At 40.0% G+C, this 22976-nt stretch overlaps 1 protein-coding gene across 11 annotated transcripts in view; it reads left to right on the plus strand.

Moving 5' to 3' along the window:
- The window catches only part of LOC134340857 (myelin transcription factor 1-like protein), a 441621-nt gene that overhangs the window by 79117 nt on the left and 339528 nt on the right, over positions 1-22976 (plus strand). For 9 of the 11 annotated variants that reach the window (XM_063038433.1, XM_063038472.1, XM_063038480.1 and 6 more), the window contains one exon: positions 8764-8879. The exons of the other annotated variants lie outside the window; for them this stretch is intronic. The gene's annotated coding sequence lies outside the window, so the exon portion shown is untranslated. The remainder of the gene's footprint in view (positions 1-8763; positions 8880-22976) is intronic. 11 annotated transcript variants of the gene reach the window in all.

Below are 22976 nucleotides of genomic sequence, written 5' to 3' on the forward strand. Positions count from 1 at the left end.
AGTGACTGATAAACAACTTGCGGTTTTAGAATTTGTACAGTTTTGTGCTGAAAAGGATTCCTCTTTTTAGTTAGATCCTTGTGGGAGAGTTTCATTGCATCAGTCTGGAATTGCTGATTTAGAGACACATTTTACAGGTGGTTGAACCTCAGATTCATAAGTTAGAGTGATTTATTGGCTTCATTTGTCAGGTGAAATAAAAAGAATAGAATTGTCCTTAGTGGTTGTGATTATATGAATCCAGTACTTCTCTTTCATCTTTTTGAAGTTTTGCTGTTAATTTGGTTTGAATTGTCTGTTACGTGGGTGTTCATTATGTAATAGGATATCAGACTTCATTGTGCCTTTTCTCTAATTCATTGTATTCTTATTCCATCCTTTCATTCATTTTATCAGTCCTTCAGTTTTACTGACTGGATTTTCTTTGATTCTCAGTTTTTATGATTGCTTTGGAGTTTAGAAGAATGAGGGGAGACCTCATAGAAACATTTTGAATGTTAAAAGGCATGGACAGAGTGGATGTGGCAAAGTTGTTTCCCATGATGGGGGAGTCTAGTACGAGAGGGCATGACTTCAGGATGGAAGGGCGCCCATTCAGAACAGAGATGCGAAGAAATTTTTTTAGTCAGGGGGTGATGACTCTATGGAATTTGTTGCCATGGGCAGCAGTGGAGGCCAAGTCATTGGGTGTATTTAAGGCTGAGATTGATAGGTATCTGAGTAGCCAGGGCATCAAAGGTTATGGTGAGAAGGCGGGGGAGTGGGACTGAATGGGATAATGAATCAACTCATGATAAAATGGCAGAGCAGACTCGATGGGCCGAATGGCAGACTTCTTCTCCTTTGGCTTGTGGTCTTATGGTCTTATATTATTTTTTTCTGCTTTTATATCTAATTTCTTTACTGTTATTCGTTTCTTCTTCAATCTTTATTCTTCTCTGTATTTCACTATCCTCAGTCGCTAAGTTTATACAGATCTTTACCCCTGTGCTGACAGTTCCTACTCATTTTACACGCTTTCTCCTGCGGCTCAGTTAACAGTAGAGACTCAGCATTGAAAATGGGCATGGGAGAAATTAAGTGAAATAATATTTTTTCATATTCTTCACTTTAATGCTAACATTAAAGTATTAAAAAAATGAAAACTTGAAATTAATGGAATAAAAAGTTAAAAGTTAAGTAAATTAAAATGATAGGCTCATGATGCGAAAGTAAAAGGAAGGGTATAATGCAGCACTTGCAAATACAGATTTCAAACAGATGCAGAAACAAAATCCATTGAAGGAATATATAAAAAGCACAAAAAATCCGTTACTATTTTATTTGCATTCTACTGCGCAATATGAATATACTTGCACGTACCACCTGCCACATGTGAATGCTGGTATGCATATTTAATGAGCGACATTTACATGCAGTACTTTGTAACTACTATTGTGCATGCTTTTGAGCAGTTGTGCCTTTATGCCATTTTAAATTGCATGTTTGTCAGAATCTTACATTTTAACTTGCTGACAGATATGCATACGGAATAGCTTTGTGATACTTCGAGAAACAGATGGTCAGATTATTATCTCAAAAGATAAGATATTGGATAGCTGTTAGAATTTGATGATTCTTTTCAGAGGAGGGAGGAGGGGGTGTAGTTATGGTCATGTTTTGCATGGATATTCATTGTTGCCCAGTAGAAAGAGCCTGTAACATCGTAGGCAGCCTGTGACAATTAATGAATTAAGCGTGCTTGTGCACTTTGAAGCCTTGGTGATAATGAGATGTAGAGGAGGTGAACGTGATTTCTTATGGGTACATTACAACTTTCTGAACTCTTCAGGAGACAGTAGATTCTGTGCAACAAAAAGGAATTAATAATCGACATAGTATTTTGGCAACAGAATATCTGGTAATTTTGAATTTAGGCAAAGATAAAATTGCATAATCATTGAATGTTATAGCATTGACAGTATAACCGGGATTATCCTGCACATGAGCCACCTACTCTAAATCCCACTCTCTTGATTTTCCCTGCCTCTGTAACGTTTATTATTTCTTTTGTTTCAGAACAGTTATCTAATTCTCCTAAAAATAATGATGTGGTCTGTTTCTGCAGTGATTTGCAAAATATAAGTTCAAATCTGAACCACCCTCTGTGCAACTCCCTGGCAACATCTAATGAACCTACAATTCCACTGCTTTTATTCGCATAGCTATAGGGAAGGAGCAGGGAGGTGGGACTAATTGCTTAGACCTATCAAAGAGATGGCACATGCATGATGAGTCCTTTCTGTGTTGTGTGATTCAGTGATTTTTCTCTCCTTCCTGAAATGTAATTCCCTAAAAAATGGACATTTCTCTTACCCCATCACGCAATCCCCACCCAGTACCGTTTAACTAACATTTTGTATAGGTCTAATATTACCTCGTTACGCACATACAATACATCCAAACACAGCTTTTATATATTTAAAACTATGGATTCTGTTTTTGTTGTCATTTGGAATGGATTGTGTAGTTGTTTAATGAGGCTCTTCTACTTCATTAAATATTCAGCTATTTAAGTTGTCTTTTCTCATCAATTTCATAGTTTTGAGAAGTACTACTTATGCTTTTGTCACTGATCTACGGCAAGCTTATTTTGGTATTCTTTCAAGAGCTCCCTTCAGCAATTTGTCATCCTCCCATATTGGTGTCATCATTCTGTAACAATGGTCTTTCTCTCAAATGTCCAGCTCATTGATGTACTTGGTAAACAAGAGTGGGCCCAATACAGCTTGTTATAAAGCAATGTGAGAAGGGACTTTAACTGCTCCTTTTGCTTATCCTTCACCCCTCCCATCTGCCATCACACATAAGAACGAGAGAGAATTGAGTGTGAATTTTGCTATTGTTAGCAAAACTTCATAATAACTGGTCGCACATGCAATGGCTCTTGGGTAGTTAGATACCCAGTTCTGCAGTCGTTGCCTAATATGTAGCTGAGTCATAGTTTGTAATATTTTGCCTACTGCACAGGTTTCCCAGAGTTCAGGTAGTGTTTGAGGTGGTGCATCTGACTGAGTAGGTGATTGTATTTCACAGTTCTGCTTTTGGTCCAGCGGGAACAATACTCTTGTAAGTTCGTGACTTGTTCCTCGGTTTTAAAATAGTTATGTCTACCTGCCCTTCTTCCTCCCAACTGGCAGTTTGATGTCTCTGCCAGTTGCATGTTTTGCCAAATATACAATCTTTGCCAACTGTCAGGGATAGCTCCCACCAGTTGTTGGGTGCATTTATCATCTATTGGCCTATTGTCTGATAGATAATCGCCCTGTCAATCTCACTGGTTGATGGATGGGAATGGAAAAGAAAAAATTGAAACTGAGGATTTTCCTTTATATTCAGCAGGATTCTGCATTAATAGGGCTTCCAGCACTTCCTCCTGCCCACAAACAGGCAGTTCTTCCTCCCCCAGCCCCACCACCTCAGCTGTAAATGTTAGGCTTTTCTTTTTGTCCACGTAAACATTTTAACTCGATCCTGTGCATCCTGTTTTCTAGTTACCTCTTTTCATCTTTATTGTTCTTTTTTGACCAGAATATCTTTCTTTACAATGCCAAGATCTTACATACGCATTTCTTAAATTGCTGTTTGTATTATGCTTAATAATAATTCATACAACCCACACCTTTGGCCAAGCAATGTCTGTCAAAAATTCCACACTAATTAGAATTCAGTTTCTCATGTTCTCCAAATGCTCCACAATTTTAATTTAGAATTTCTTAACTCATGTAGTATACTGAAAAGAAAATCCATGTTTGGTTATAAAACTTTTTAATTTATCCTTATTTCTATTGTTAAGTGGCTCACATTTATAGGTATGCACTGATGGTTATAAGCAAACAAAGTATAACACATTAGCTAATTTTTAGAGTTGCCATATTTTTTCAGAAACTTTCCTGTACTTATTTGGATGCCAATCATCAGAATGCACTGATAAGCCCATTTTGACTTATGTAGCATCATTGTTATTTTAATAACATTTACCAGCCAGTAGATGGATATTTCTATTGTTCTATAATATATCTGTTCATTGAAAGGAAAGGAAAAGAATCGGAGCAGGTTAACTATTCCTGTTCTCTGCGCTTCATCTCTCATCTTCGCAGGCCCTACCCATCCTCAGTTAAATACCTCTACCAACTCCAAACCCTGCTCCCATACATCCTTACAATTTGCATGGCCATTCTCTTGCTGTTCTTGAGATTGTAGAGAATTATTCTATTGTGATCTTTAATATTTGCCAACTTGACATTAATCAACTGTGCCAAAAGTCAAGAAAAAGCAAAAGAAAAGCCCTAGTATCCTGGTAAATATTTATAAGTAATCAGTATCACTGCAGATTTGTGGTTCATGTATCTCATTTTTGTCTCAAGGATCTAGCTTTGCCCTGCATGGCTTTTGCAATCCTTGAGATGCATGACTGAATGCATTTTAGAAATATATCATTGATGTTAAAGTACTTTGGGATATCCAGAGTTTGTGAAGTGTGTTGTATTCTTTTCCTATCCTATCAGGATAGATCAAAAGTTAAAATGAACTGGAAGGAGAATCCACTGAATCAAGAATATTGCTACGTTGATGCTGGTCTTGGTTTTAAGATAATGTTAGCAGCAAGTCAGGAGTGAAGGAGGTAAAGCTGTCCACATTTTCAGTATTAGTAACGTAGTTGGATTAAGGTTTAAGAGGATGTTTTGAGGATATTTCTGTTTTGAAAGACATCCTGGTCAGCAGCCTTCACCATGGAGTGCAATAGTGATTTCCTGTTTGAAAAAAAAGAGTAACTGTGCAGCATGCATTACTTGATCTGAAACAAAATCTCCAGTCAAGGAAACTGAAGAGAATTGAATAGATGAAAATGAAATTCATTGAAAAAATTAGAACAATATCTGAAAAGAATAGGATTTATCATAATTTAGCTCCCAACCAGTATATCTTTGTAACTTGGGAGGAAACCGTAGCACATGGAGGAAACCCAAGTGGTCACAGGGAGAACATAACCAAACTCCTTACAGGCAATGGCAGGAAATGAACCCAGGTCACTGGTACTGTAAAGTGTTATGCTAACCACGGTGATACCATGCCACCCTATATGGGGAACATGACTCATTATGCAAAGCTAATGGCGTTGTCTTGGTAGCTGTTGTAAAGGGTGATGTTCTATGCAGTTTTGTGGTAGAAGTGTACTCAATAGATTGAATGTCATTCTTTCATTCCACATTGAAGAAACAGCAGGAAAAAATGGGCACAGCTCATCTCTCTGATGTTTGCAACAAAATATCATAAGACCACAAGACATTGGTGCAGAATTATGCCATTTGGCCTATCGAGTCTGCTCTGCCCATTCATCATAGCTGATTCATTTTTCCTCTCCTGGTCTCCTGCTTTCCCCTATTTCCCTTCATGCCCTGAGCAATCAAGAATCTATCAACCTCTGCCTTAAATATACAGAAAACCTTGGCTTCCACAGATGCCTGTGGCAAAGAACTCCACAGATTTTTCACTCTCTAACTAAAGAAATTCCACCTCATCTCCAAAAGGTCGCCCCTCTATTCTGAGGCTGTACCCTCTGGCCTTAGTCTCTCTCACCACAGGAAAAATCCTCTCCACATCCATTCTATCGAGGCCTTTCTCATTCAATAGGTTCAATAATATGTGGTAAAAAGAACACATCTGATGTCTGGAATATTTAATGTAATACAAAGGATAGTTAAATACAATATATTGAACAATATGAAGGAAACAAAGGTTCAAAGGTACAATTTAATGTCAGAGAAATGTATACAATATACATCCTGAAATGCTTTTTCTTTGGAACCATCCACAAAAACAGAGGAGTGCCGCAAAAAATGAACGACAGTTAAAAGTTAGAACCCCAAAGTCCCCCCTCCCAGCTCCCCCCTCCCACACGTAAGTGGCAGTGAGCAACAATCCTCCCTCCCCCCACCAGCAAAAAAAAACATTGGCACCACCATCGAGCACTCAAGCGTGAGCAAAGCAATAGCAAAGACACAGATTTGCAGTTACCCCAAAGACTTCGCGGTTCACCCGGAATTCAACATATCGCAGGTTCTCTCTCTCCCTAATAAGGGAGAAAGAGGTGTCTCATACATTCTAAGGAAAGATTCCTTTTCCCTTCTGAGTGGTAAAATTGGTACAGCTTGTAGATTGTGTTCAAAAGTGCATTGGGAAGTAGTTGTTCTGAGTAACATTTGTGTTGCTGTGGGTCCATTTAAACATAAAAAAATTAAAAGCCTTCTTTGTTTCCTACGCACTGAATAAAACAGAAAAAAGGTCTTCCTCTTTTTAAGTTCAAGTTCAAGTTTATTGTCACCTGACTGCACATATACAACCAAATGAAACAAAGTTCCTCCGGACGACATTGCGCCAACAAAACATATAACACACACTGCACATAAAGCAAAATATTACCATAAATAAGTTAATAAGATATAATTGAAAAGGCATGCAGCACAGGTAAACAGTAAACTGTAGAGTATATAGTAAACAGCACGCTGACCTAAAGACGAGACCTCGGTGGTGGCAGGGTATTCATTAGTCTCACAGCCTGAGGGAAGAAGCTGTTACACAGTCTGGCATTTCTAGTCCTGATGCTTCTGTACCTTCCTCCTGATGGTAGTGGGTCAAAGAGATTGTGGGGTAGGTGGTGGAGATCCTCTACAAGGCATTGAGCCCTTCGTGCTCCAGGTAAATGTCACAAATAAGGGGGAGGGAGACCCCAGTGTCTTCTTGGCGGTTTTAACTATACTCTGTAGGGTCTTGTGTGGTCTGATGCCTTGCAGCTTCCGTACCACACAATGATGCAGACAGACAGGACACTCTCAATGGTGCTCCTGCAGAAAGTTGTTAAAATAGGGGCTTTTAATTGTTTAAAGTAGTTTAGGCAAGTTTACAAAAGGCCAGTGACTTTATAAGTAATTGATAAAAAATGAACTTATTAAAAATAATGACTTTACCTCTGCAGCTGAAACATCTTGCACGTGCTTCCCTTATATCTGTTGCAAATGTTTTCTGGTCAAGTCAGGTCAAAGTGAACTAATATGATTGAGACTTTCCACATCTTCTCCTCTAGGGAGAGCTTTTTTTTCCTGTTTTGTGAGACCCAAGCTTAGCGTTCTCATTTATACTACTCATCAATACAAAACTGATTTGATGCTGAGCTATATAATAATAAGCCCTTCATCAGCCAGGACTGACACTTGCCTTGTAATTAAGGCCTTGATAGTTGTGTTGATGGGAAATGAAAGAAAATGGCCTTGTTCTCATTCCAGAGAATGATTGCTGGTTCTGGTACTCACCTGAATTCGACCCATTCTGCATTGTGAACATGATTGCTGAAGTGTAAGTAATTGCAGCACCGGCAGATGACATTTTCACAAAGCATACTTCCCACTTTTCTAAAGGGAATTCGCAGAATATCTGTCTGTGAAGCTAATCAAACGTGTATTTTAAAAACGCCAGTTTAAGCAGACTGGCAAAATTGCAGACAAATACTAAAATTTTCTTTATAAACTTTTACTTGAAAACAATAATCTAATATTAACATTTTAATTTTTTGCAAAAATATTAATCCTTATAATTGATAACAACAAACATGCTTCCTAAGGTAGCTTATTAAGCATCTCGAGTGAAAGGAAATAGCTTAAAAAATCATTGAAATTTTGGATAAGTAAATAAAAAATCTGAACTATTAAATCAGCTGCCAGTAATGAAGGTTCGGAGAAGGAGATCCACCAGCAGTTTCCAATCCTCCAGCCTTCTCCTAACTTTACCAAGCCTCAGTTTTAAGAAGTTGTTGCTAAAATAAACAATGCCTGTCAGATCACAGATACATTTCCAGAGTTTGGCTGCAGCTGCTGGCCTAGGTGCTGAAGAGAGCTTGCACTGCGACTGGGGAAGCGGTGAAAGGTTCTCAGCAGCTGCAGCAGCCAGAGAAAAAAAACCAGCAAATGAGCAAAAACATGAGGCCAGTTCTATTCTAATGGAGAATGGAAACATTCTTTCCCCAGAATTTGCAAATATTGTGACATTAGCAGCCAGTCCTGGGAGTTGCTTGTTCTGCGATTTGTATGGTAGACAGGTGGGTGGTCTTATGTGCACTTTGAATAAAAGAATAATGCTGAGATTTTATAGGAAATATTGACTAAATAGGTATGTAACTTGGATGTGAAGATAAAAGTAGAAATGTGGAAAGTGCAAAACTTGAATATTTATTTGTGGAACCTAAAATACAATTGTTTTGCTTTGTTTATTTAAAAATAAATCTCATATGATGTACCAGATACTGTGCGCTACATCAGTGAGGTTAAAATAATGTTTAGCAGCAAATTTGTTTCTTTGAAATTCTCTGTGGTGCCTTTTGAGCTATTAGGAGATTTATGGTAGAACAGCTCTCCAGTGGATGCTGATTTTAGCTGATTATAAACATCGTGCCAGGCCCCCAAGGGTCCCTTCATTTTCCTGACACACTTGACTGCTGCCCCATTAACACTTCGTCTGTTATTGCAATATACCAATTTTAATTAGTATCATTGAATTTGGAGCTTGACATGAAAATAATGCCATATATATTTTTTGGTACAAATAACATGAGACTACTCTTACAGCCATCCCTCTTTGTTGTAAACAAAAGAAGTAAATAGGTATACTTTTATTTCTCTTCTTAAAACACATTATTTCCCTGGTTTAGATGTTATCTGACATTTTCCACAGAAAATGAACCTAGAGGAACACTGGTGAATCGGTATTTGTGGACTCACAGCTGCCGTGACTGGCTCAGAAGGGAAAAGTGTGGACCAAAGAAAAATCACGCCACTGAACAACTTCAGGTACCGAACCATCAAATGAAAGCCTTCTATGGAGACTTGGAGCTTTCTTCATTGCCCTAGTATTTTTCTTTTTCTAAAATATTGCTAACTACTGTGAGATTATTTGTAAACTCTTCTATTGAGTCCTCATGGCAATAAAGGATCTGTATTATTTTTGCATTCACTGCCACTAGGTGATTCATGGGTAAAAAGCCCCATTTGCCGTTCGATTAGGTGATGCATGTGCTGTTCCACTTGCTAAAAAAAAAATCACACACATAAGTAGAATGAGCCTTTACAGAATAATGCAGTACCGATAATAAATGACGCTAGATAAATTGTAAAGTCAGAACAAGATGGGAAGGGGATAAATCATATGCCTATCTATCTAGGTTTCCGTTTTTTAATCAACAGAAACTGTACAATGATGGACTAGCTGCTTTCAAATGTTGTAGACATTCAAAATACTACCTAATTTTTGGAAATAATCTCGTGATGCAATTTTTCAGTTGTTGGTTCTTTCATTATTTTCAATTATAATTTGATGAAAATTTTAAAATACTTCAAAAAATAATTGATGCACTTTTTGTGTAATTGATTGAAGCTTATAATAGAATATTTTAAAAAAAACAATTAGAAAATAAATTCCAGCAAAATTATATATGTACATTAAATCAGCAACTAAATAGTTAACAGAAATAACACTTGTGCATGAAAAGGCAATGTAGTGTTTCTGTTGGTTGACAGGAAAATCCCAAGCAATGCTGCTTAACAGGGCAGTACACAGACATCCTTGCGGTGTAAATAATGGCTGTAATATTAAAACATTACCAAATTCCATTGAAAAGAGGGTAGTGAAAATATAGATACGTGCCATAAATAAATTAACTTACCATATCTTAAATGTCAGTAATCCATCATACTATTTTACTCACAGGTTGGATTTAATATGCAGTGCAAACAAAAATGTTTTAATTTTTCTGTGAATTTAGTATATTTTCCATTGGCATCTTCCCTCTTCTCTGGTTCTGGTGTTTGCTTCTTTTGAATTAAGCTGCAAAGGAAAGCAAAGATGTGCAGCTAAAGCCTGATATATCCAAAAAGGGCAGAATATTGTTCTATTTTTCAAATGCCTTGCCCCAGACTCATGCGGTGCTTCTAATTTGTATTGTTATCAACGTTCTTTTGATGGTATTATGGTAAATGCTCTGTCCCGATGTGGTGCATGGCTGTGCGGTCAATAAAAGCCTAAGATTCACAATTGCAGTGAGAGCACTCCAGCTTTTGAGCGTTCGGGAAAGAAGAACTTGACAGGTTTTATGCTCTTGACTGCTATCCAGCCATGTCTACTGGAAAAGCATGCAGGTACCAGCTGGTGAAAAACATAGGCATCGCAGTTATTGGCAGTGAGGATCAAATCCTTACTCTGGATAAATATGGTCAAATTCTCCACCCGTACTAATACTCACCTAAACAATCTGAAGGTTTTCTAGGTAAGCATTTGCCTCTGGAATTATACAGAAGAATAATGTTATTGAAATATATAATTTAAACCAATATCCAATACTGGCTGTTCATTTTCCCTATATACTCGATCTGTATACTACCCTTTACTGAACATAGTGAGGGAAAGTAACAACCTTAGAACCTGATAACATTCATACTTTCTCTTGGAGAAGTGCAACTGAAATTCTGATGTAACATGAAATGGGGGAAATGGATTTCAACTGGGCAATGAATACTTATTTGGCAGGGAGCACTTGCATTTTTCATCACTAAATAGAACATCACAAGGGAAGACAAAGGTCAATGTGCCAGCTAGTGTGCTAATCCATTGTTGAAGAATGTCGTTCTACCACTCCTTGGCTTTGTTTACTGTTTGAAAGATTAATTTGCCCTTATTTTTTCGATCCCTTTCATTTAGTTTCCTTGCCTTATCCTCGTTGCCTATCCAAATGAAACAGCTATGCCTGACTGGCTTTAGATTAATGAGTCCTACTCTCATTCTGTGCAGCAACACTCCCCTGTTGCACTGCACTTCCATACTAGTCTGCCTTAATTTTTCGGTGATTCTAATACTCAATCACACACACCTTCCATGACGGTTGCCCTGATGTGATCAGCAAACTCTGCACAGGCCTGATTGATGGAGCAGGATCAATGTGCTGAATGGCCCACTCCTAATCTTCCCATGTTGGTACCTGAGGAATCATTGTATATGGTAACTGAAGCAGTTATCCTGTCTGCTTCAAGCCTTTTCTAATGTTGTATTTCCTTAGACTGCCAGGTGGTGCACAAGAATGAGTCAGACATCATACAGTTTGCAATTCTTTCCTCCCACTCTGTTTTTCATATACAGCATTTCCATATCACTGACACCTTGTTTGTTGGTGGGAATCTAGATGAACAAAGTTCAAAGTCCCTGGGTAGCGTATACCTACCTATTCACGTTAATGTCTCGCACAATGTGATTTGGAGAGAATACTTCAATTTCATTCTTGTCATAAGTGAATGGGAGCCTCAATAGCCCATGACATGTTGTGGTTTCTGGACAGCAGGCACACTGCGGAAGCTTAGCCGTGGAAATCTTTGTAGGACAATGTTTATCAAGTGGCAGTCTGAGCAACTTCAAAATATCCAATTTAAATTTGTTTAACTATTCTTGAGTGGGTCAGAAGAGAAACAGGAAATATGAAGGAGATATGTATAGTAGGAGGCCTGCAGCCCCTTTATTATTTCTTTTTATCTTAAATGATTTAAAAATTGAAAATTTGGGTTGTTGATACGCTCTTTTACAGTCAAAATTTACGTTATGTCTTCAAAATCAAGTGCAGCATAAGAGATTACTAAAAACACTCAACTTGAAAGGGAATAATTAAATACCCAGTATTTTTGCTTTAACCTTAGAAAGACAGTTGGGCAGTTAGAGAAAAATAGATTATATGGAAGTTACAATTGCTTAGAATTCCTGTGAGAGTTCTGAACTGCATCTTTAACTTAGAGTCATAGAGAAGTACAGCACAAAAGCAGGCCCTTCAGCCCATCTCCTCCATGCCAAACCACTTTAAACTTTCTACTCCATCAGCCTGCACCAGGACTATAGTTCTCAAAACCCCTACTATCCATGTACATATCTAAACTTCTCTCTTAAACATTGAAATTAAGCTCACCTGCACCACTTGTGCTGTCAGCTCATTCTCATGACCCTCTAAGTGAAGAAGTTTCCGCTCATCTTCCCCTTAAACTTCTCACTTTTCACTCTTAACCCATGACCTTTGGTTGTAGACCCACCAAACATCAGTAGAAAAAGCCTGCTTGCATCTATATCCCTTATTATTTTGTATACCTTTATCCAATCTCCTCTCAATCTTCTACATGCTGAAGAATACTGTTTTAACCTATTCAATCTTTCCTTATAACTCAGGTCTTCCAGACCTGGCAACATCCTTGTAGATTTTCTCAGTACTCTTTCAACCTTATACACATCTTTCCTGCAGGTGTAGGTGACCAAACCTGCACACAATACTCCAAATTATGTCTCACCAACATCTTATACAATTTCAACATAACATCCTGTCTCCTGTACTCAATATTTTGATTTTTGAAGGCCAATATGCCAAAAACTTTCTTTATTATTCTATTTACCTGTAATGCCACCTTCAACAAATTATGGACCTGTATTCCCTACCAAAGTGCAAAACCTCACACTTGTCTGCATTAAATTCAATCTGCCATTTTTCAGCCTATTTTTCCAGCTGATTCTGATCCCTCTTTAAGTCAAGATTGCCTTCCTCACTGTCCACTACATCCCCAATCATGGTGACATCTGCAATTTTCTGATCCAATTAACCACAATATCATCCAGATCATTGATATAGATGACTAATAACATAGGACCCAGCACCGATCCATGTGGCACACTACTAGTCACTGACCTCCAGTCAGAGAGGCAACCTTCTACTACCGCACTCTAGCTTCTTCCACAAAGCCAATGTCTAATCCAATTTACTACCTCACCCTGAATGTTGAGCAACTGAACCTTCTTGAACAGCCTCCCATGTGGGACTTTATCTAGTGCCTTACTAAAGTCCATGTAGACAGCATCAACTTCATTGGCTGTTTGGCGAGGATCAAGAAGGTATAGTGACAATCCAGCAGAAGTCCTTAAATCAATAAATATACAGTAGATCATTTCATGACCATAAGAAACTGGCTGAAATTCTGTAAATTCCTGATTAATCTTTAAAATCAAATGCATTTTGAAATTAGTTACCTTATTTTTCTCTGTATCCCTATTTGTTGGTCTACTTTGGTCATTTTCAATAATGTGAGTTGCAAAGGAATTTTGCTTGTAATTAAGCCACTCTATTATCATTGTTTATTATAAAACAAATAAGGGGAAGTTGTTGTTTGTGTAGATCTATAACTTCTCATTCAATGATCAATTATTTGATGAATAAAGTAATTATATCCGGTTGGTGGCGCAGTGACAGTGAACCTCCGGAGTGAAGGTTCCTGAGTTCGAATCTAGTCAGACTGCTCCCGGGCATGCTTTCCGTCCGTGCCGGGTTGAGTGTCGAGCTCACAACTCCACCTCGTTAAAAAAAAAACTGCGCTGTGAGAAGGGCGAGGGGGACCACTCACAGAACCTTTCCTCCAAGAAAACAACTTGGAAAAAGTGGTCGCTGAGGCTCTGGCAAAGTATGACGCACAAAAAAAGTAATTATATCCCAGCTGTGGAATGCTGAGAATATTTGAAAATTGTGTTGATGTTGACTAGGTAGTAGGACTTCAGACTTGTATACATTCCTGTTAAATTTTAGCAAAGGTAATCAGGTTTCAGTAATGTTTGCAACTATCAAAATCATGAACTAGTTGAAATCTAGTTGAACTAGGTTTTTTAAAATCTACTCCTCATCTCTTTTTTTCCAGCCCTACTGCAGGGTCTCGGCCTGAAATGTCGACTGTACCTTTTTCCATAGGTGCTACCTGGCCTGCTGAGTTCCTCCAGCATTGTGTGTGTGTTAACTACTTGAAATTAATTAGTTAATGGGGAAGAAGCCTTGAAAAAAATATAAGAAAGAACAAAATATAAGAACTGTTTTTGGACGCATGCCATTTTGCAGAAAATGCAAGAGGGCTTTTTTTGTGTTTTATCTTTTAGTTATCTTTTTCATAGTTTATTTTATAGCGAACTTATTAGGATTTTATCTGAAGGATTAGATGTAAAAGATTGTAATTTAAATGAGAAGCCATTAATATGCTTACCTTTGGTGATTATTAAATCTATTCAGTAATGTCATTTAGTAAGAGATGAGTATATTTCTTTCTGATTATTTTTCCTGCCAAGTTGTTAGTGCAGAAAATCCCACAAATGCAACTTCGGCATAATGTATTTGATGTTAGCCATGTTATGCCATTGGGATAAATCTCATTTGACCTTTTGTAGTACTGCATAAAGATCCTTCTTCTGTGCTTGTGCATCAGTTTTCTTGTATTGTTTTTCTCCCAGTGGTCAGAAACTCCCCAAATTCTACTTCATTAAGGAAGTTTATGGTCCATCAGACTTCTAACCAATATTTCAGTAATGTAACTGAATTTTTAATTTAAAATAGAGAAAAAAACTTATCTCCTTAAAGTGTGCAAACATTTCATTTTACAGTGAAATAGCATCTGCAATTATCATTTGTGTATTTGTTCATGATGTATCCTTGTTTGCATTTTACACCTTGCATCTGGTGAAGCTATCTGTAGAAATCAGAATGATCTCTCAGGAAGATCTGAACTATCACACTGAGCCAGAGGCAACAGGAAAATTGACAACAAAATCAGCAGTGTTCAATGGCTTGCAAGTAAGGTGTCTGTGTGGTTTCCTCCATTACTAGACTAACACTTTTGGACTAGATAAGATACTTTATTTCTAGTACCATGGACAGTGCTTTATTGTGGTATCAACTTGCATAAAAGATCAAGCTTGGTATCGAGAGATGTGGAATCACAACTCCACACTGTGTGTCTTTTCTCATTTGAGTTTTAAACTCTTTTTCTGTTCTTTGGTCAGGAATTGCATTCACAACATGATGACAAGGACTTTTGAAACCTATGCCTGAACCTTCAAGTTCTAATTATCAGGACATTGTGACTTAAGTTTAATCCTGATAAAGAACATTAGCTAAATGCTGGCAGGCCAGATTGTTGTTCTTGGCTTTGTTATTAACGAAATGTTGCAGGTTATGTTTCAGGAACCCAGTCCTCTTTCCTGTCATAGTATCTGCATAAGTGAGGAGGTGTTCTCTCAAGTATGTAACTGGTGAGTGTGCGATGCATCTGGAAGCAAGATACTGCTAGATCACAAATTCTAGAATTCTAGAGTTCTAGGGTTAAAGGCTACATGGCTTTGGGTAGAAATGTCTAAATGACCTTGTGGAGGTTAGCCTAAATTGATGTTATTGTATTGACAGCATACATCTTATGTGTAGATTAAAATAGCAAATAATTATTAAGAAATATCTTGTAGGGGATTAATGCCAAGCTGTTCATCTATAATTTTGATTCAATTGGTTTTGCCTGCTTGAAACAAAACAACGATGCCTCTTACACAAAGGCTAATGAAGGTCTAAGAAGGAAGGTAGATGTCTTCCATTTGGAATTTAGTAACATAGCAAAGAGAATGGGAGATAGTTTAGTATCCAGGAACTATTTGCTGGATCGAAGCGCAAATATCTAGCTAACAGCCAGTTGTAAATGATGTACAAAAAAAAAGAGCATAGGTCTGGAGCTATGGTTTGAAATGCTGATATATATTTAGATCCTGGAATTTTGGAAAGTTTGATGAAGTTGTACAATCAGGTGCCAAATTTCAGTGACGCAGGCTATTAGAGAAGAGGATAGGTACACAGGATGGATTTGAGATCCACCAATAGGAGTGCTTAAAGATTTACAAACATGCAACACATTCAAAAGATTTGAAAACAGAACAGCTTTTGAATCAATATAGACTAAACAGGGAAAGGTATCAGAAGTGTGAGAGATTGCATAAATTAATGGAGGCAAATTTCTTAAAATATTCTACAGAACAAGAAAAACATTAACTATATATTGGACCATCTAGACTTTCTCGGTGAGTGAACTATAAATGGTACAGGTACAACACAGATGTGGGTTAAAGAGGAATACAAAGGTGGGTGAGAGATCAGAACTTGGCAATAGATATGCTACAATTGAAGATTTTTCTAATTAAGAAATAAATAAAAACATGGATTTTCTGTGGACAATTTAGATATGCTAATTAAGGTGCAGAATAAAATGACAATAATAATGGGAATCATGAGATCTGCTGTAAGGTCCCAATCTCAATGAACCAATGGGCACTGAAATATACTGTGGATTAGGAAGAAATTATTCATGCATTAATATGATTCTTTTGGGAATGGGCGTGTAGTCTACAATATCTGTTTTGAATTAACCATGAGCATCCTCTCGAACAAAGAAAAAACATTTTGTCTTAAAGTTAATTGTGGATGTTTTCATGGCTCAATTATTAAAGAATATAAAAGGGAAATACAGCTGGTTTCTTTTGATTTTTGTCTAATGGACCAAGGAAACTTAGACAATCAAGGTTTATGTATCAGAATTTCAACATCTGAGGTTTTTTTGACATCAAGGTTTGCGAACATCTTAAGGACGATAAATAAATAATGCTGGAAAGACTCAGCATGCCATTCCACATCTGTTGGAAGAGAAAAAGAGTTAACATTTCAAGTCAAAGTCCCTTTGTTGGAATTGGAAAGGAAAGAAAAATAACTAACTTATATCTGTAAAAACATAGATTTATCTGGGGTAGCGATTTGGCTTTGTGCAGAGGACGTCATATCTTAGAAAATTGATTGAATTTCGTGAGGCAGGGATGAAGGTGCTTAAAGAGGGCAGAGCACCATGGTGTTGTATACATGGACTGTACCAAAGCTTTCAAAAATGTTCCTCTTAATAGGCTGATCAGCAAGGATCCATGGTACTTTAGTAGATTCAACTGAAAGAGAACAGAATGGTCATAGAAGGAAGTGCTGTTCCTTGAGTTTGCATTGGGACTCTATATTACAGTAGAAGAAGCTACAAATTGACAAGTCTGAGTGAGAGTGGGAGAGAAAGATAAAGTGGTAGGCAATGGGAAGGACAAGGTTGCTCTGCGGACGGAATGTAGGTGTAATACAAAGTCATCATCAAATCTATGTTTCTCCATTTGGGAATGGAGATCCCCCTTAAGACACCATGGAAATCCTCTTTGGGTCCCTGGCCAGTGAGAATGAAAGAAAATTGAAAGGGCAAGTTTAGATTGTCTGTGTTTGTAAAGAAAAGTAAGGTAGTAGGTAAGAACAAATGAGTGAACCAGGGTGGCACAGTAGAGCAGGGGTTAGCGTATCACTTTACAATGTCTGCAATCACCACCCGGGTTTCAATTCTGACACTGCCTGTAATGGGTTTGTTCATTCTCCCCGTGGCCACTTGTGTTTTCTCTAGGTGCTTCTGTTTCCTCACACGTTCCAAAGACATACGGTTATTGTTAGCGAGCTGTGGGCATACTATGTTGGACCTGGAAGTGTGGTGACAGCACAACCCTCGCTGGTTTTACTGCATGGTTAAATGTACATGTGACGAATTAAGCTAATCTCTTTTCAAAAAGGAGAGGGTAAAATATGCCTGCTGGTGGAATCACTTTGAAGGTAGTAGAAATTGCAGGGAATGATCTATTGAACAGCAGGGATGTAGAGCTAGAAGATAAGGACAACTCTATATTTGTTCTGTCCCAGAGGGAGGATGCGAGCACAGCAGAGTGGAAAATGAGTTATATGTGGTCAATGACTTTGTTAACAGCGCTAGAGGAAAAACCAGTGTTTAGGAAGAAGAACAAACTTTAGAGGCACCTGTACAGATGTCTTATCATTGAAGGGACTGGAAGAATGGAACAGAATCAGGGTGGTATGTAGAATAGTCAAGGTAACTGAGGGAGTCAGCCATCTTGTAATCAATGCCTGTAGGTAGTCTGTCTCCTTAGTTGAAAACATAAAGATCCAGCAAAGGAATGGAAGAGTCGGGGATTGACTATGTGAGGGCAGGGTGGAAATAAACAGAAAAAAAATAATGGAATTGTCGAATTCTACATGAGTATCATAGGTGGCAGCAATGCAGTCATCAATGTACCGGTAAAAGAGATGAATGCAAGGCTCATTATGATTGAAACAAACTACAAAAGGAACGTGATGAAGCTAGAGAAGATGCCAAAAAGATTCATAAGGTTGTAGCCTGGATTGGAGAGCTGAATTTTTGTGGGAGATTGGATAGATTGCTGTTTTTTTTTCACAAGCGCTAGAAAATCTGCAGATGCTGGAAATCCAAGCAACACACTCAAAATTCTGGAGGAACTCAGCAGTCCAGGAAGCATCTATGATAAAGAGTAAAGAGTCAATATTTTGGGCCAAGGCCCTTCATCAGGGCTAGAAAAAAAGATGAGAAGAAGGTGGGGGAGAGGAGAGGAAGAAATACAAGGTGGCAGGTGATAGGTGAAACTGGGAGAGGAGGCAGAGATGAAGTAAAGAGCTGAGAAGTTGATTAGAGGAAGAGATACAGGCTGGAGGAGGGCTAATCTGATAGCAGAGGAAGAAAGGGAAGGGGAGGAGCACCAGAGGGAGGTGATGGGCAGGTAAGGAGATAAGGTGAGAGAGGGAAACAGGGATGGTGAATGGCAAAGGGGGGGGGGGGGGGTTGCAATTACCGGAAGTTCGAGAAATTGATGTTCATGCCATCAGGTTGGAGGCTACCCACATGGGACATAAGGTGTTGCTTTTCCAACCTGAATGTGGCCTCATTGCACCAGTAGAGGAGGCCATGGACTGACATGTTGGAATCAGAATGGCAAGTGGAATTAAAATGGGTGACGACCAGGAAATCCCGCATTTTCTGCCGGACGGAACATATGTGCTCGGTGAAGGGTTTCACCGATATACAGGAGGCCACACCAGGAGCACAGGATAGTGGAGATGACCCCCAACTGATGTACCAATGAGGTGTTGTCTCATGTAGGACAGTTTGATGCCCTGAAGAGTAGTGAGGGAGCAGGTGTACGGGCAGGTGTGGCACCTGTTCCACTTACATGGATATGTACCAGGACGGAGATCAGTGGGAAGGGAGTCGCGTAGGGAGCGATCCCTGCAGACAGCAGAAAGTAGGAAGGAGGGAAAGATGTACTTCATGGTGGGATCCCATTGGAGACTGCAGAAGTTATGGAGAATTATGTGCTAGACGGGGAGTCTACTTGGGTGGTAGGTGAGGACAAGAGGAACAATATCCCTGGTTATGGTGGCAAGAGGATGGGGTGAGGGCAGACATGCATGAAATGGAAGAGATGTGTGAGGACAGTTTTGATGGAGGAGGAAGGAAAGCCTCTTTCTTTGAAGAAGTACATCTCGTTAGTTCTGGAATGAAAAGTGTCATCCTGAGAGCAGATGCGGTGGAGACAGAGGACTAAGGGAAAGGGAGTGTCATCTTTGCAAGTGTCAGGCTGTCAAAAGCTGTAATTATCAGTGGGTTTATAATATATAACAGTAGATAGACTGTCTCCAGAGACAGAGACAGGAAGATCGAGAAAGGGGAGGGAGGTATCAGAAGTGGACCAAGTAAATTTGAGGGCAGGGTGGAAGTTGGAGGCAGGGGTGATGAAGTCTACTAACTCAGCATGGGTGCAGGAAGCAGCACTAATGCAATTGTCAATGTAGTGTAGGAAGAGTTGGGGAGCAATACCAGTGTAAGCTCAGAACATGGACTGTTCCATGTAGCCAACAAAAAGGCAGGCATTGCTGCGACCCATAGTCATAGTCATACTTTATCGATCCCGAGGGAAATTGGCTTTCGTTACAGTTGCACCATAAATAATTAAATAGTAATAAAACCATAAATAATTAAATAGTAACATGTAAATAATGCCAGGAAATAAGTCCAGGACCAGCCTATTGGCTCAGGGTGTCTGACCCTCCAAGGGAGGAGTTGTAAAGTTTGATGGCCACAGGCAGGAATGACTTCCTATGATGCTCAGTGTTGCATCTCGGTGTAATGAGTCTCTGGCTGAATGTACTCCTGTGCCCAACCAGTCCATTATGTAATGGATGGGAGACATTGACCAAGATGGCATGCAACTTGGACAGCATCCTCTTTTCAGACACCACCGTCAGAGAGTCCAGTTCCATCCTCACAACATCACTGGCCTTACGAATGATTTTGTTGATTCTGTTGCTGTCTGCTACCCTCAGCCTGCTGCCCCAGCACACAACAGCAAATATGATAGCACTGGCCACCACAGACTCGTAGAACATCCTCAGCATCGTCCAACAGATGTTAAAGGACCTCAGTCTCCTCAGGAAATAGAGACGGCTCTGACTCTTCTTGTAGACAGCCTCAGTGTTCTTTGACCAGTCCAGTTTATTGTCAATTCGTATCCCCAGGTATTTGTAATCCTCCACCATGTCCACTTTGACCCTCTGGATGGAAACAGGGGTCACCGGTGCCTTAGCCCTCCACAGGTCTACCACCAGCTCCTTAGTCTTTTTCACGTTAAGCTGCAGATAATTCTGCTCACACCATGTGACAATGTTTCCTACTGTAGCCCTGTACTCAGCCTCATCTCCCTTGCTGATGCATCCAACTATGGCAGAGTCATCAGAAAACTTCTGAAGATGACAAGACTGTGCAGTAATTGAAGTCCGAGGTGTAAATGGTGAAGAGAAAGGAAGACAAGACTGCTGATCACTCTGTCTGACACACAGTGTTGCAAGCACACGTACTGTGGTCTGCCAGTCAGGTAATCAAGAATCCATGACACCAGGGAAGCATCCACCTGCATCGCTGTCAGATTCTCCCCCAGCAGAGCAGGGCGGATGGTGTTGAACGCACTGGAGAAGTCAAAAAACATGACCCTCACAGTGCTCGCTGGCTTGTCCAGGTGGGCGTAGACACGGTTCAGCAGGTAGATGATGGCATCCTCAACTCCTAGTCGGGGCTGGTAGGTGAACTGGGGGGAATCTAAGTGTGGCCTAACCATAGGCCGGAGCAGTTCCAGAACAAGTCTCTCCAGGGTCTTCATGATGTGGCAGGTCAATGCCACCGGTCTGTAGTCATTGAGGCCGCTGGGACGCGGTGTCTTTGGCACAGGGACGAGGCAGGACATCTTCCACAGCACAGGAACCCTCTGGAGACTTAGGCTCAGGTTGAAGACATGGCGAAGTACTCTACATAGCTGAGGGCCACAGGCTTTGAGCACCTTGGTACTGACACCATCTGGGCTGCAGCCTTGGTTGGGTTGAGACATTTCAGCTGTCTTCTTGACTGTGCAGCTGTGAAGCCCACCATGGTGGTTTCGTGTGGGGAAGGGGTATAGTCATGAGAGCAGGGTGGGGGACTGTGAGGAGGGATAGGAGGAGAGAGTGGAATATGTGTTGGTTGGGGGCCAACAATGGATGACTCATGTGGGGGATGGGCAGGGGCCACAAAGTCAGGTCTGTTAAAGAACAGGTTAAGTTCGTTGGCCCTATCCACACTGCCTTCAGCTCCTCTGTTGCTAGTTTGCCGGGACCCAGTGATGGTCCTCATCCCACTCCAGACCTCTCTCATGTTGTTCTGCTGGAGTTTCCACTCAAGCTTCCTCCTATACATGTCTTTAGCCTCCCTGATCCTGGCTTTCAGGTCCCTCCCTATTTCCATCTCTAAACATAGAAACATAGAAAATAGGTGCAGGAGTAGGCCATTCGGCCCTTCGAGCCTGCACCGCCATTCGGTATGATCATGGCTGATCATCCAACTCAGAGCCCTGTACCAGCCTTCCCCCATACCCCCTGATCCCTTTAGCCACAAGGGCCATATCTAACTCCCTCTTAAATATAGCCAATGAACTGGCCTCAACTGTTTCCTGTGGCCGAGAATTCCACAGATTCACCACTCTCTGCGTGAAGAAGTTTTTCCTAATCTCAGTCCTAAAAGGCTTCCCCTTTATCCTCAAACTGTGACCTCTCGTTCTGGACTTCCCCAACATCGGGAACAATCTTCCTGCATCTAGCCTGTCCAATCCCTTTAGGATTTTATATGTTTCAATAAGATACCCCCTCAATCTTCTAAATTCCAACGAGTATAAGCCTAGTCGATCCAGTCTTTCATCAAATGAAAGTCCTGCCATCCCAGGAATCAATCTGGTGAACCTTCTTTGTACTCCCTCTATGGCAAGGATGTCTTTCCTCAGATTAGGAGACCAGAACTGCACACTATATTCCAGGTGTGGTCTCACCAAGGCCTTGTACAACTGCAGTAGTACCTCCCTGCTCCTATACTCGAAAACGCCCTCTTTTTAGCGTTCAGGATGTCCTTAATGTCCTTTGTTACCCATGGCTTGTTATTTGAATAACAAAGGACAGTTCTGTCGGAACATTGCAGTCCACACAGAAGTAGCTGTAATCAGTGATACACTCTGTGAGCCCATCAATATCCTCTCCACGTGGCTCACAGAGTGCCTGCCAGTCTGTCACCTCAAAACAACCCTGGAGCGCCTCATAAGCCTCCTCCGACCATTTCCTTACTGTCCTCGAGGACAGTGTAGGCCATACAAGTGCCCATAAGTACACCGTTGGTTTAAAGGAAGTGGCATGAGCCAAAGGAAATATTATTGAGAGTGAGGACCAGTTCTGCCAGACAGAACTCCCCTGGAGAGAAGGAGGCTGGGAAATGAGAGCTGAGAACATCTGCTCTTTGCCTTCAAGGTGACATGATGGAGATATATAAAATTATGAGGGTCATAGATGGGGAAGATAACCAATGACTGATTCCCGTGACAGGGAGTGTATAAAGCTAATGGGCATTGGAATAAGGTGAGAGGAAGGAGGTTCTGAGAACTAAAAGTAAAATTCTCATGCCATAAGTGGAATGAGCTGCCATAGGAGATAGGGGAGGTAGAAACAGTAACATTTCAGAGGTATTTTGACATTCAGTGAGAGAGAGGGGGAAAGGAAGTGGGGAGTGGGAGAGGGAGAGAATAAGCCTAATGGCCAGTTTAGACTCTCTTTCTGTTTCTGTGCTGTACAAAGA

Source organism: Mobula hypostoma, chromosome 2 (genome assembly GCF_963921235.1).
Source record: "Mobula hypostoma chromosome 2, sMobHyp1.1, whole genome shotgun sequence".
NCBI lineage: Eukaryota > Metazoa > Chordata > Chondrichthyes > Myliobatiformes > Myliobatidae > Mobula > Mobula hypostoma.